Here is a 13664-nt window from a genome sequence, read left to right on the forward strand (position 1 = left end):
AGAGCATGAACACTTGGCAGAACAATTCAGCCAAAATAACCCTGCTGTGCAACGTGAGATGAAGAAACACCGTCCGCAGAAACCAGACAATGTTAACAGATTCCAGTGAGCGCGAATATTCTACTCAAATAAAATCTTACGTTGCTGTTCCCATTTCAAGCTTCAAAAATCCTGACACAAAGAGTTCGGTTTAGAAAGCATTCGGCATAAATTCATTAGTTGGTGAAACAGTTAGTTCAAATTCTGAGCTGGGTTCAAAATAAATTGGGGTTTAGTCTCAAGTACTGCTTACTTAGAAAGTTTTTGTAGCATCAGTACATGCTAATTCACCAAAATGACTTTATTCTTACAGTAGTATATTACACAACGATTGGAAGAGTCCACCTTCGTCGGTTCCATCAAACTGGATTTACCTAGCCATGGTTTCAAGGACTTTTGTGTCCCTACGGCATGGTCCCCCGACGTGCTGAAAAAATCCCAGAGAAATTATGGTTTTGTCCTACTGGAGGTTAATAACACGTCGTGAAGCAGTCCCTCTTCTTTGCGTTTCAAGGATGTTATTACTTAAAAATTGGCCACCTAAAATGTAATCGAGTTTCCTGTAGAAGACTCAGCAACCCAGAAGTGGGAAATTATTGGTAAATAAAAACAAAGATTCTGCTCAACTGGATAAACATGAGCCAAGCAAAAACAAACGCAAAGTTAGCAAACAAATCGATTACCCCCTCCAGTTGCCAGAAGGGTATTCTGACATGACCTATACTGAACACTGCTTCAAGCCACTTGAAATTTGCACGTTCATTTAATGGGTAAATGGCTCAAGCCTGTAATCTTCGTTTGTGCTCTCTGTGCGACTTATATTTTGCCTCATCCCAGACACACACGATGCAATGGAAGGAAAAATAACACCAAAAGAGTAGAAGAACGGGGGATGTACCGGAAAGCTCTATCGAAAATGATCCACATTGCACCCCACTAGTTTCAGCTGATCATGTTTTAAGCACCTCTCACCGACGAGCTTATGATTAGTCGGCATTTGTTTGTGATATACCGACTTATGCGGTAATCAAATTCAAGGTAGCAGTCAATTAGAATGGAGGAGCGTGTCAATAGGCGATCACATAATTTGGTTTTCGTGATTGAAAGGCGAGTGATCCTGTATCCCATCTAAATGAGAGCCAATCACACTGCTGATCAAACACTCATGGCCCAATGGTGAAATGTCTGACTGGTTCGAATCCCCCTACTGGATGCACACTGCCGGAGATTCCCACTAACACCAGTTTACATTCGTTTCACTTTAACAATGGTATCACCACTAAAAATTACCGGATTTTTTCACACTACCATCAATTCCCAGATAGTTATCAGACCAAGCATCAGGTTAGAAAGAAGCATGGGCTCAATTGGTGGAACTCATTTACGATAAAACACAACTGGTCAGATGTTGAGAATGGAGATTAGATGAATCTACTCTGTTTAAGTTCACAGTTATCATATGGTCGCGAGGTTGCATGAAACGAGCAGAACTATTATTGTCTGTTCCCTGGGTGTCACGTCTGTATTCTGCAGAAAATCGCTCAAATGAAGTTGCTCCTGGTTTTGTAGCCCCGTTACTTGATATTTTGATCGACGGAGGAAAATACAGCGTCAATGTACAAATAAATGTTCGTGTTAGGTTCGCACGACTAATGTATACCCCCCGGGACTGTCATAAATCTCATCAATCTATTTATCACACTTTGTTTTGACAACCTGTTAGTAAAATTTGTGCTCACAGCACTCAAACCAAGCAGTACATGTGGCACTATTGATATTCCTGGAGTGAAGAGCAAGATTAGACATAATGGAATGAAATTTGTGTTTTGCGATTGAAGCCCACTGCCTGTGTCCGGCAACAGTCCCAAATGGTTAAAGGAGCATCAGTCAGTGCGTTTTGCTCGCTTCAGAATACCGTACATGGAATTTGATGTACCCGATCTCTTTTGAAAAATCCCTTAAGCGGCAAAATGAAGTTAATCAGTTCGACGAGACAGCACACAAACTGGGTTAAAATGACCCATCGGGGCAAACGTTGGGAATGTTTGTAGTTTAGTAGTGCAGTTTGTTTGGTGTTATCGGTTTGTAGAAGGTCGTCGATAAATTCGTCATATAAGGTGAAACCTTCCTTTAAAGGTACCACCAGTGAAAGGCCTTTTGAATTTCTCAGAAGGTGCCATCCAGCCAGAACAGGCTATCTTACTCGGCGCAGGCATATTGGCCTGTTTGGTGTTGGTTACTTCTCTTCACGCAATACTACTTATAGATCTACAGGCAGTACCATACTCCGGAAAGATAGTTCGATATCTTGGATATCAATCCGAACGGACCATGAAGCACCTTTGACCCAGAACGGGACGTTAATCTGAAATTAATATGACGTCATCCCAACTTGTGAGCTGATATTTAAGTCTGCAATTTGAAAGTTAATTTATGGTATTCATGGGTGAGACTTAGACAACAACAGAAGTCCAGTGCGGTAGTCTAAATGCGTGTATACAGGTCTTCAATTTTAAACTGTGTGTTGGCATGCGTTCGGAACGTTTATTATGCCCGTTCCTAATCATGTGACAGTTATTCACTGGCACCTGGTCAGGCAAAAAGTTCACGGAAATTTCTAGTTGACAAGATAATGGCTGTGCAAATCATTCCTTTGGTGGCTTGCATCCGTTGGTAAAAGGAAATGGTTCGACTGGAACCATTAGCGTCTGACTGAAAAAAGCTTATCACAGCTAACTTTGTTGTTTGATACCGTATTCGCTTCGAATCCTAATTTCTTCAACCTGAATTGAAAATTTCAGCTATTCCCACTGCCATTTGTGTGTGCGTGCAGCGACTAAAGTAGACAGCAAGTAAGTTAAATCTTGGGACCGTGACAAATTCCAAACCCTCTCGCAACTTCCCGCAAATTTGGGCAAATTTGCGATCTTCATGCCTAACACGGAGTTGAAAAACAATGGGCTAAAACTCAGTAAGCTGATAAGCGCCGATCGTCAGACATGCTCATGAATGAGCATCACTCATCACTACTCACAGGGTTGCTGAAAACTCTTCGACAGTCCAGGACCGGTTTCGCCTTCCTTTGGGGCTAATGAGGTAACCGCAGCCCCCGAGTTTTCGCCAACCTTATGTTCTACTTGAACCGAAAACTATATTCATCTGCATATAAACTGGGTTTTCAAGGCAGAACTTCTACTTGAACCGAAAACTATATTCACCTGCATATAAACTGGGTTTTCAAGGCAGAATACTGATATCCTTCGACTGGGTACGCTGCACAAAGCCAACTTATGATTCAGTTGAAGAATTTCATAAAGAGAGATTCAATAGAGTCTCCCATGAAAACCCAGTTGATATGCAAATGGGTGCATCTATCGACCATCATTCATACTTAGTTACCATCTAAACCAGGTCACTAAACCGGTCTTGTCAAGTTAGGACACGTCCATCCCACGGTGGTTCACTGACCTCGATCGCAATAAAAAGTGATGCTGTATAGCTAATGTGAGGTGATGTCCAAAGCCATCTGCTCGCTGGTTTTCCTCTGAAAATTCAGCCCATATAAGCTTGGTAAACTACTATCACTGGTATGCAATGCGAGCCATCACCTCTCATACTAGATATGGTCATGTTCTTTCTTAAACTGACATTTCGAACAACGCCCAATTCGAAAGACTGTCGAAGGTTTTCACATTGTACCAGGTAACCTGACAACACATGGTCTGCTCTTCATTGAAACACAGTCAACGACGCCGTGCTTTGGAAATGCCTGTCCCTGTATGTAGTCGTATTTAGCTATACATCGCACTGCATAGTTGCTGATGATACTCACGTAATGATTGATCTGTGGAAGGGGGGAATGACTGCAGATGTACTGCGGAACTGTGGCGAGCTCAGGTACTGTGTTTTCAGTTATCTGAGAGATGTCAATCACCATATTGCATAGGACGCCTACCGGATAATTTTTTGCTCTTTGTTAGGGCATTTTGCTTTTTTACTCCCTCAGTCATCCCCTGAATGACCGCTAAACGGCGTTCTGTTAATGTGACCGAATGTGTCTGAACATGTTTCGAAATATCTAAATTGGGATAACCCTGTGTGTATCTCCAATATCTGTATGATTATTTGACCGAGAGCTCAAATCAACTAAATGCAGGGCGTCCGGGAAAGCGAACGGAGTTCATTTACGCATGAATTCAATAAATATAATACGACGGCTTTACAGCAGGTTTCTCTCCATTCTTCTCCACCTCTGTTTCAGTACCGTACTATGTGGTTCGGCTCAGAACATACACCTGTTGATTAACAAATCAAAAACCTGGTAATCAAACGCTATGAACCCAGTTTTCCATTTTATCAGTGCCCAAGAATTACTAATTTCATCATTCTCTTGTGGAATTCGGTGCTTAACACGAGAAACGATTGATTTGTCATCTTGGATCAGCGTATCATTTTTCCACTATGGAAGCAAATGTTGGAAGCGCCAGTAGCCTAGATGAGCGCTATCGGAACAAGGCAGTTTTGTTTGTCACATCTGCTCTCTTATGCATACTGCTGAGCTTGCTCACTCCCACTGAAAACATTATGGCAGAATCTATCCCAAGGAGGGTCCGGGGGTGCCTGATCACTACAAGAGGTCCATGAGTCATATGAGTCTTCTCATGAGTCATATAGGTTCCTTGGTACAAACAATTACTCATTTACATGTGACATCTTGATTATATCTATTTAAAGGCATATGAGTCCCACCAGGGCAACTGTGAAGTTGTATAAGAGGTCGTATAGTTTCTGGAAATGAGGGAGTTATAACAGTTCACTTTGACAAAGCGTGAACATGTGCACAGGGGCTAGATTTGTGGAACAGCTTGGACACATTCGGCCACATTCACAAAACGGCGTTTGGGGGTCATTCAGGCGGTGATTGAGAAAGTAAAGAAGCAAAAAACCATAACAAAGAGCACAAAAAAATATCCAGTAGACGTCTTATGCAAGTGATTGTTGACAATTTTCAGATAACTGAAAACAGGGTGCCTGAGCTCGCCACAGTTCCACAGTACATCTGCAGTCATTCCCCCTTCCAGAGATCAATCATTACGTGAGTATCATCAGCGACAATGCAGTGCGATGTGTGGCTACCTACGACTGCATATAGGGACACGCATTTCGTTGACCGTCCTTCAATAGAGAGCAGACCATCTGTTGTCAGGTTACCTGGTCCAAGAGGAAAACTCGCTAGAGCCTTTCGAATCATCATCATCGTTGTCAGCTGTAATAACCGCGTACTTATCGTACAGTGGTTTTAGCTGCCAGGGTTTCGTTCACCGATGATTTGGGGGGGGATTTCGTTCACCGATGATTTGGGGAGGTGGAGTAGATACTTGTGCATTGGAGGCGGGATCTGATAAATTGGTGCGTAAATACAGCACTGTCGGTGGAGTGTCAAAGAGGGAATTGGGAAAGAAGTTATGCATTGAAGGCAATAGCTTGGATGCACGGACGCCACTGAGGGTGCGACTGGGTCATGTCTAACAATGTCTCTAACCATTGATATGGCCCGTCTCGGAGTCCCAATCCAGGAAGACGGCAATGACCAGCGCAGCTGAGCTTGCTGGTAATGCCTTTTATACTTCGCTGTAAAGTCATTGTTTGACCGCCTCTAGCTCGTTTCCATCCTTCACGTGGTCGTGCGAAAAGCACCCTTCGAGGAAGTCGGTCGACTGGCATACGCGGCACGTGGTCAAGCCACCGCAACCGATGCGGTATGATCAGTCCATCTATCGTGGGTGAGTTATTTCTTCTGAATACCATTTGACGTACTTCAGCATTACCTTTCAAATCAGGCACTGTCGGAAATTTACAACTGAGCCGATCTACGGTGGAAAACCGAGAAGCAGTTGTTTCATGTCTATTGAGAATTGTCATCACGAAAGTTGGAGTATCAAGGCCGCGAGCTTCTGTGCAGTGGTTAAACATTTAACCCTTCCGCCGCTGGCGGCCGAATGGTTATATGGTTTACTCCCACTTAGACGTGACATAGCACAGTTCATCTCTCGAAATGTCAGTTTGCGACCGAACATAAACAAATCTAGTGTGAGAGGTGGTGGCTAGCGTTGCATGCTAACGACAGTAGTTTGAAGTAGGTAGATGAACGTTTAACGGGGCCGAATTTCCTATGGGAAACCAGTGAGCAGATGGCGCTAGACTTCATCGCACATTAGCTATTCATCATCAGTCTTTATTGTAACCGAGGTCATCATGCCACTGTAGAGCAGACGTGTCCTAACTTGACAAGGTCGGTCCAGTGACCGGGTTTAGACGCTGAACAAATATGACTAATGACCATTCGTTACAAGGAAAGCACTCGGATCCGGAACATTCGTGGTTTCTGTCCAACTGAGGGTTATCTCTGCATATTATATTGAGTGCAGTGCTTTAGTGAAACCCACTTTAAAGCTCTCAAGCCATAATTTTAACCCCAAACCTCTCGAAGAGCCAACTCATAAAGCTCTCTGGAGTGACTCAACACGACTCCCAAACAAACTTGCTCTGGGAATAGTTTGCACGACTTTGGCAAACCGTCTTCCGATAAATTAGTAATTCACGACAAGTTAATTATTATGCAACCACTGGTCTGATTGTTTGTGGACTACCTACTTTCAGCGGGTGGTGAGTGGTAGAGTCGATTGACTCTCACACCCAGTGAGGGCTTCGCCAGCTCGACGCCGTACAAAAGAGCTTCCTAAAGGCCGAGGTTTATTGGATATGGCAGTCCAAAACTGCCTGAGTGTGAGGCATGAATACAACATGAATAACGCTGCCACCTTTAGCCCGACTCGATAACTGCGTTTAACTAACCTTAAAAGGCAAATCCAAAGCTGTGTATCTGGTCACTGTGTTAGCCACGAACGAAACAAGCAGACCGGAGAGTGAAGGATTATCTGTCTACAGAAAATGGTTGATTGACACATAACATCTGTGATTTCAGAGACCAAATGAAGAAATACAGGGAAATGAGGATGAAAAGGGGAAGTGGACGATAATCCTATAAGGAACCTGTGTCAACTTGGCTTGACAGAAAAGCACAAATATCCGAAAAGTGACCCACTTATTTATTCCTCATATTCCAAATCTGGATTCCAAACAAACCAAAAGTGGAAACTCAGATCTTACGCCTGCATATTTGAAAGACTGGAGTGAAAATTTGCCCTCTGCCTTGAAAACCTTTCTTTTATTTTGAGTGACTGTCATCCATTTCAGACTGGCCACACGTACAAAATGGTTCAGTGACTGGTATTATGGAAATGAGGGAGTTATAACAGTTCACTTTGACAAAGCGTGAACATGTGCACAGGGGCGAGATTTGTGAAACAGCTTGGACACATTCGGCCACATTCACAAAACGGCGTTTGGGGGTCATTCAGGCGGTGATTGAGAAAGTAAAGAAGCAAAAAACCATAACAAAGAGCACAAAAAAATATCCAGTAGACGTCTTATGCAAGTGATTGTTGACAATTTTCAGATAACTGAAAACAGGGTGCCTGAGCTCGCCACAGTTCCACAGTACATCTGCAGTCATTCCCCCTTCCAGAGATCAATCATTACGTGAGTATCATCAGCGACAATGCAGTGCGATGTGTGGCTACCTACGACTGCATATAGGGACACGCATTTCGTTGACCGTCCTTCAATAGAGAGCAGACCATCTGTTGTCAGGTTACCTGGTCCAAGAGGAAAACTCGCTAGAGCCTTTCGAATCATCATCATCGTTGTCAGCTGTAATAACCGCGTACTTATCGTACAGTGGTTTTAGCTGCCAGGGTTTCGTTCACCGATGATTTGGGGGGGGGTGGAGTAGATACTCGTGCATTGGAGGCGGGAGCTGATAAAATGGTGCGTAAATACAGCACTGTCGGTGGAGTGTCAAAGAGGGAATTGGGAAAGAAGTTATGCATTGAAGGCAATAGCTTGGATGCACGGACGCCACTGAGGGTGCGACTGGGTCATGTCTAACAATGTCTCTAACCATTGATATGGCCCGTCTCGGAGTCCCAATCCAGGAAGACGGCAATGACCAGCGCAGCTGAGCTTGCTGGTAATGCCTTTTATACTTCGCTGTAAAGTCATTGTTTGACCGCTTCTGGCTCGTTTCCATCCTTCACGTGGTCGTGCGAAAAGCACCCTTCGAGGAAGTCGGTCGACTGGCATACGCGGCACGTGGTCAAGCCACCGCAACCGATGCGGTATGATCAGTCCATCTATCGTGGGTGAGTTATTTCTTCTGAATACCATTTGACGTACTTCAGCATTACCTTTCAAATCAGGCACTGTCGGAAATTTACAACTGAGCCGATCTACGGTGGAAAACCGAGAAGCAGTTGTTTCATGTCTATTGAGAATTGTCATCACGAAAGTTGGAGTATCAAGGCCGCGAGCTTCTGTGCAGTGGTTAAACATTTAACCCTTCCGCCGCTGGCGGCCGAATGGTTATATGGTTTACTCCCACTTAGACGTGACATAGCACAGTTCATCTCTCGAAATGTCAGTTTGCGACCGAACATAAACAAATCTAGTGTGAGAGGTGGTGGCTAGCGTTGCATGCCAATGACAGTAGTTTGAAGTAGGTAGATGAACGTTTAACGGGGCCGAATTTCCTATGGGAAACCAGTGAGCAGATGGCGCTAGACTTCATCGCACATTAGCTATTCATCATCAGTCTTTATTGTAACCGAGGTCATCATGCCACTGTAGAGCAGACGTGTCCTAACTTGACAAGGTCGGTCCAGTGACCGGGTTTAGACGCTGAACAAATATGACTAATGACCATTCGTTACAAGGAAAGCACTCGGATCCGGAACATTCGTGGTTTCTGTCCAACTGCGGGTTATCTCTACACGTTATATTAAGTGTAGTGTTTTAGTGAAACCCACTTTAAAGATCTCAAGCCATGATTTTAACCCCAAACCTCTCGAAGAGCCAACTCATAAAGCTCTCTGGAGTGACTCAACACGACTCCCAAACAAACTTGCTCTGGGAATAGTTTGCACGACTTTGGCAAACCGTCTTCCGATAAATTAGTAATTCACGACAAGTTAATTATTATGCAACCACTGGTCTGATTGTTTGTGGACTACCTACTTTCAGCGGGTGGTGAGTGGTAGAGTCGATTGACTCTCACACCCAGTGAGGGCTTCGCCAGCTCGACGCCGTACAAAAGAGCTTCCTACAGTCCGAGGTTTATTGGATATGGTAGTCCAAAACTGCCTGAGTGTGAGGCATGAATACAACATGAATAACGCTGCCACCTTTAGCCCGACTCGATAACTGCGTTTAACTAACCTTAAAAGGCAAATCCAAAGCTGTGTATCTGGTCACTGTGTTAGCCACGAACGAAACAAGCAGACCGGAGGCAAATCCCTGTGTATCTGGTCACTGTGTTAGCCACGAACGAAACAAGCAGACCGGAGAGTGAAGGATTATCTGTCTACAGAAAATGGATGGTTGACACATAACATCTGTGATTTCAGAGACCAAATGAAGAAATACAGGGAAATGAGGATGAAAAGGGGAAGTGGACGATAATCCTATAAGGAACCTGTGTCAACTTGGCTTGACAGAAAAGCACAAATATCCGAAAAGTGACCCACTTATTTATTCCTCATATTCCAAATCTGGATTCCAAACAAACCAAAAGTGGAAACTCAGATCAGATCTTACAATATTTGAAAGCCTGGAGTGAAAATTTGCCCTCTGCCTTGAAAACCTTTCTTTTATTTTGAGTGACTGTCATCCATTTCATTTCAGCCACACGTACAAAATGGTTCAGTGACTGGTATTACGAGTAAAACTGAAATTTATACCCCCAAACTAACAGGGGAGTAAAACAGATAACGCCCGACGAAGAACGATGGGATTCGAAATTACCTGACTGTAGCGGAGTTTAGATATTTCTTGGGGTGGAAAATATGTTCATGTCAGTATTTCGTCACGTACCCCTGAAAAGCGATTGATCAGGAGGTAACGGAAGGAAACCCCGAAAATTCTATTATATATACTTCGAGTAAATTTTGCCACAATCATCTGGTGCTCTTTTTCAAAAAGGCCAAAGCAACCAGGGCCACATCCGATAAATCCCAATCCACTGAAAAAAGGCTTTCTCTCAAATGACCTGCCGGCCGACAATGAATGTTAAACTGATGAGGCCCACTAGATTTCGTCTGTCGCCTATCTGGGAGAACTGTGTATATCATTAGAACAGAAAATTCTACCGGTATCCATAAATTGCTTGTCGCTGCAAGGAAGTTCATTCAACTAGGTAGAAAAACGTCCCGTGGATTCTGCCTTACGTTATATCTAACTCAATTCAGCCAACTAGTACACTTCATAAGTACACTTTTAGAAGCATAAACGTCGGTTGTCGTTGGAATTGAAGGTGCATATATACGAAGATCTCCAGCTTACGCGTGCTTTGTGCGTTCCACTGAAGTCGGGTATTCATAACGTATGTAGGCTGCCAGACAGTGTCGTGTGTGGAACGAAACGGGACTGGAGAGTAGATTTTACCTCCGCTTTGGTGGGATTCACTGGGTAAAGTTTCCAAAGTGGAACTCATTCGAATGCAGTAAAATGACTTCTAGTAACAATCAGCGATAGATAAAATAGTCATACTTTGACTTCACCATCAACAAATTCTGGATGTTTTTGAATGTGTGCATCTCAGTCATCTACAAAATTTCCCCGTTTGATAACCAAGCCAAAAATGGAATAGATTCGGAAAATGCACAACACGCAAATGCACGCACTACAAGTCGCTGTGGTAAGGAATTAACCAAGGCCGCGTTCCAAGTCTCCGTCGATTCTGTACCTTCTGTCACTCCTTCCTCCCACAAACTGGTTTCAGTTTTATCTGACAGCCCCAAGTTCTCTGCTGGACTAAAACTGAATTCACAACAAAGTAAAAGCTGTAACAAACACGCCTCCGTAAGGATATTTCAGTGCGTCTTCAAAAGGTCAGATATTTACATCCCGCCTATATATTGGGATGAAATTGAAGGTGCTTGGAAGGATTAACCTCACACAGAGTGTGAACATACGCTTCCTGCGCCTGAGTAAAAACGAATGTGACGTACAACAAGTGCTGAAAACAAAAAGTGTTCGGGCACACGGTAAACTTTAAGGTATCACTTCTGTCCTGGGATATAACTTTTCGATATCTAGGTGGCTTGGTGGTTAAGATGCAAAATTACTGAACGGAGGGTTCCTGGTTCCGATCCGGCCTAAGCATCTCGACTGCTGCTGCCCAGGCTTGCAGAACTCGGCAGCATCTCAGTCGTCGTACTTCCTTCGGGTGACCTAACAGCTGGGCACTAGCCAAATGTTACATATGAACGGTTATTATTATTATTAATATTCTTATTATCATTGCGAGTTACCACTCATTCACACACACTAAAATATTATCTAGAACTTAGAGTAGGTCGTTCATTGTTTTCATCCCAGTTGCACATTTTCACCGCCCGAGATACTGAACCCCTAGTTGGACCTAGGCTATTTAAAAAGGTTTCGCAAATTTTCAATGGAGAGCTTGCCTTGTCCGGAGTGAACAAACTAAGAACGATATGTCAGGTGGGAACAGTTTCAGGTATAGTTCCCATGCTTCGCGCGAAGACTTAGCATGAGGCTCGAGGTATGCACTCATCTGCATACAAATTTGGTTTTGACGAAAGACTCACCACAATGAACCCATCTCTCGTTTGTTATGTTTAATAGTGTACTAGCTCTATTGAGATGTCTCAAATAAAAATAATAATAATAACTGAAACATGTGTTGCAGCACATTTAGTTGCCTAAAAACATCATAGTTGAGCGATTTATCTTGGTTCCAGGTGAGTCTCGGTCAAAATAAAGTTGGAATAAAAATGAGTGTACTTCACTAATTCTGTGCAATTTGGGTGCATAAGGTTGACAGAAAATCGGAAAATGCGTCTATCTGTGAGCTCCAAGAAGAGCAAAACCGGTCGCGGTCTTTGGAAGAGTTTTCAGCAACCTTATGAGTAGTATCATCCATCTTCAGTATGAAGGTATTTGGTTTGTTCTTTCAAGGTGAAAAGTAATGTTGTTGTGAGCATGGGTACGATAATAATTGCCATTAAAAAGATAGAAGTAATTTTCTTCCAAAAACTCCTGTTTCTTTTTGCTGATAGACATTTTACCACCAAGTTTTACCCTAAATATCTGGTCTTCGCGGTATCCCAGCAAATAGTCCAAATGTTTGGTTTTGAACAAACTAAACAGATTAAACCAGTCTAATGGTATTTTTGGTGGTAACAGTTAAACACTAGTCTTTAAGTATTAAGGACCTGCGCTTTAGTGTTTGGAAGCGCAATGTTTTTGCTTTAATGAGCTCTTTATAATAATGTCTGTATTAGCCAAAGCATGCCAGCTATCTTGGGGGTGCTTCTACACCTTCTCATCTTGTTGTGGTACCTAACTCTCAGCCACGCCTTGTGAATGAATTCGTCCGAGAAATTTTCGTGGCCGAAGTTGACAGTTGGCCATAGTTGGTATCAGTAGTACTGAGTTTCGCTTGAACAATATCCGTTTTATGACCGTTTAAAAAAGGTCTGCAATAAAATATACACAGGCACTTGCGAAGCTACGGTGAAATGAACGGTGTTGTATCGATCTGAACTTTTATGTCCTATCAATCATTTTTATGATTGGTCCCATAAATTGAATTTAGGAAATCTGGCAGTTATGGCAAAAAACCAGTCGCATACAAGCCGTACGAAAGGATCCGAACCGCCTATCAACGATGGACAGATTTTCTACCGTGATTGACACTTTGTTAATTTGATGACCGATGGACAGCCTACATACGAGGTACGTTTGAAAATGAAAGGGTAAATGCACCGCGCTCTCGATGCTGACTAACCTAATGGTTTCCAATCAATTGGAAAATGTTTAGGACCGACTGGGTAGCCAGCGTTTCAGAGAGGTCTGGTAAATGTTAGCCATCCCCACTAACCAACGAAAGGAACTCCAGACCGACACCCAGCACCGATCAGGTCGGCAAGTCATAAGAAATCTCACGGATTGGTTCCCTGACTGTCTTACAACCCGATCAACCTGGTTACCTAATTAATTAGCCTGACGAAACTTTCATATCATAAGCAAAGCGTTGCGCAGCAATATTTCCACTGGTTGCTTACCAAACCTCTCTGAAACAATTGGTAGTTTCCTTCACTGTTTGATTCTCGATATCGGGTGGTCATGCGGTATAAACTAATATAGGAAATAAGGCTTGGGCTGGCTAAGTTGTGCTCCGCCAGAGCGACTAACAGTATGATGCACCGAGCGCAAAAGAACTTGTCCCAACTTAAGGACCTTATGGAAATGCTTTTGCCGCCTTTGTGCGATAAGGATGGAATTTTACCTATAATTTTCACCATGCGTGCACTACCAGGTCTCTTTACCTGGCTGAATGGCCTGGTTCTGAAATCCGTTAAGGTCCACTGTGGGTTCAAGGTATAAGATGGTCATCACAAGTGGGACTTGGTTAAACTGTTTAGATTCATTTCCCACTGGGCATCTCTGTTTTGGGTGTATTAGATACCTAACTAATCGAA

The sequence above is a fragment of the Opisthorchis viverrini genome (assembly GCF_000715545.1).
Source record: "Opisthorchis viverrini unplaced genomic scaffold opera_v5_607, whole genome shotgun sequence".
Lineage (NCBI taxonomy): Eukaryota > Metazoa > Platyhelminthes > Trematoda > Opisthorchiida > Opisthorchiidae > Opisthorchis > Opisthorchis viverrini.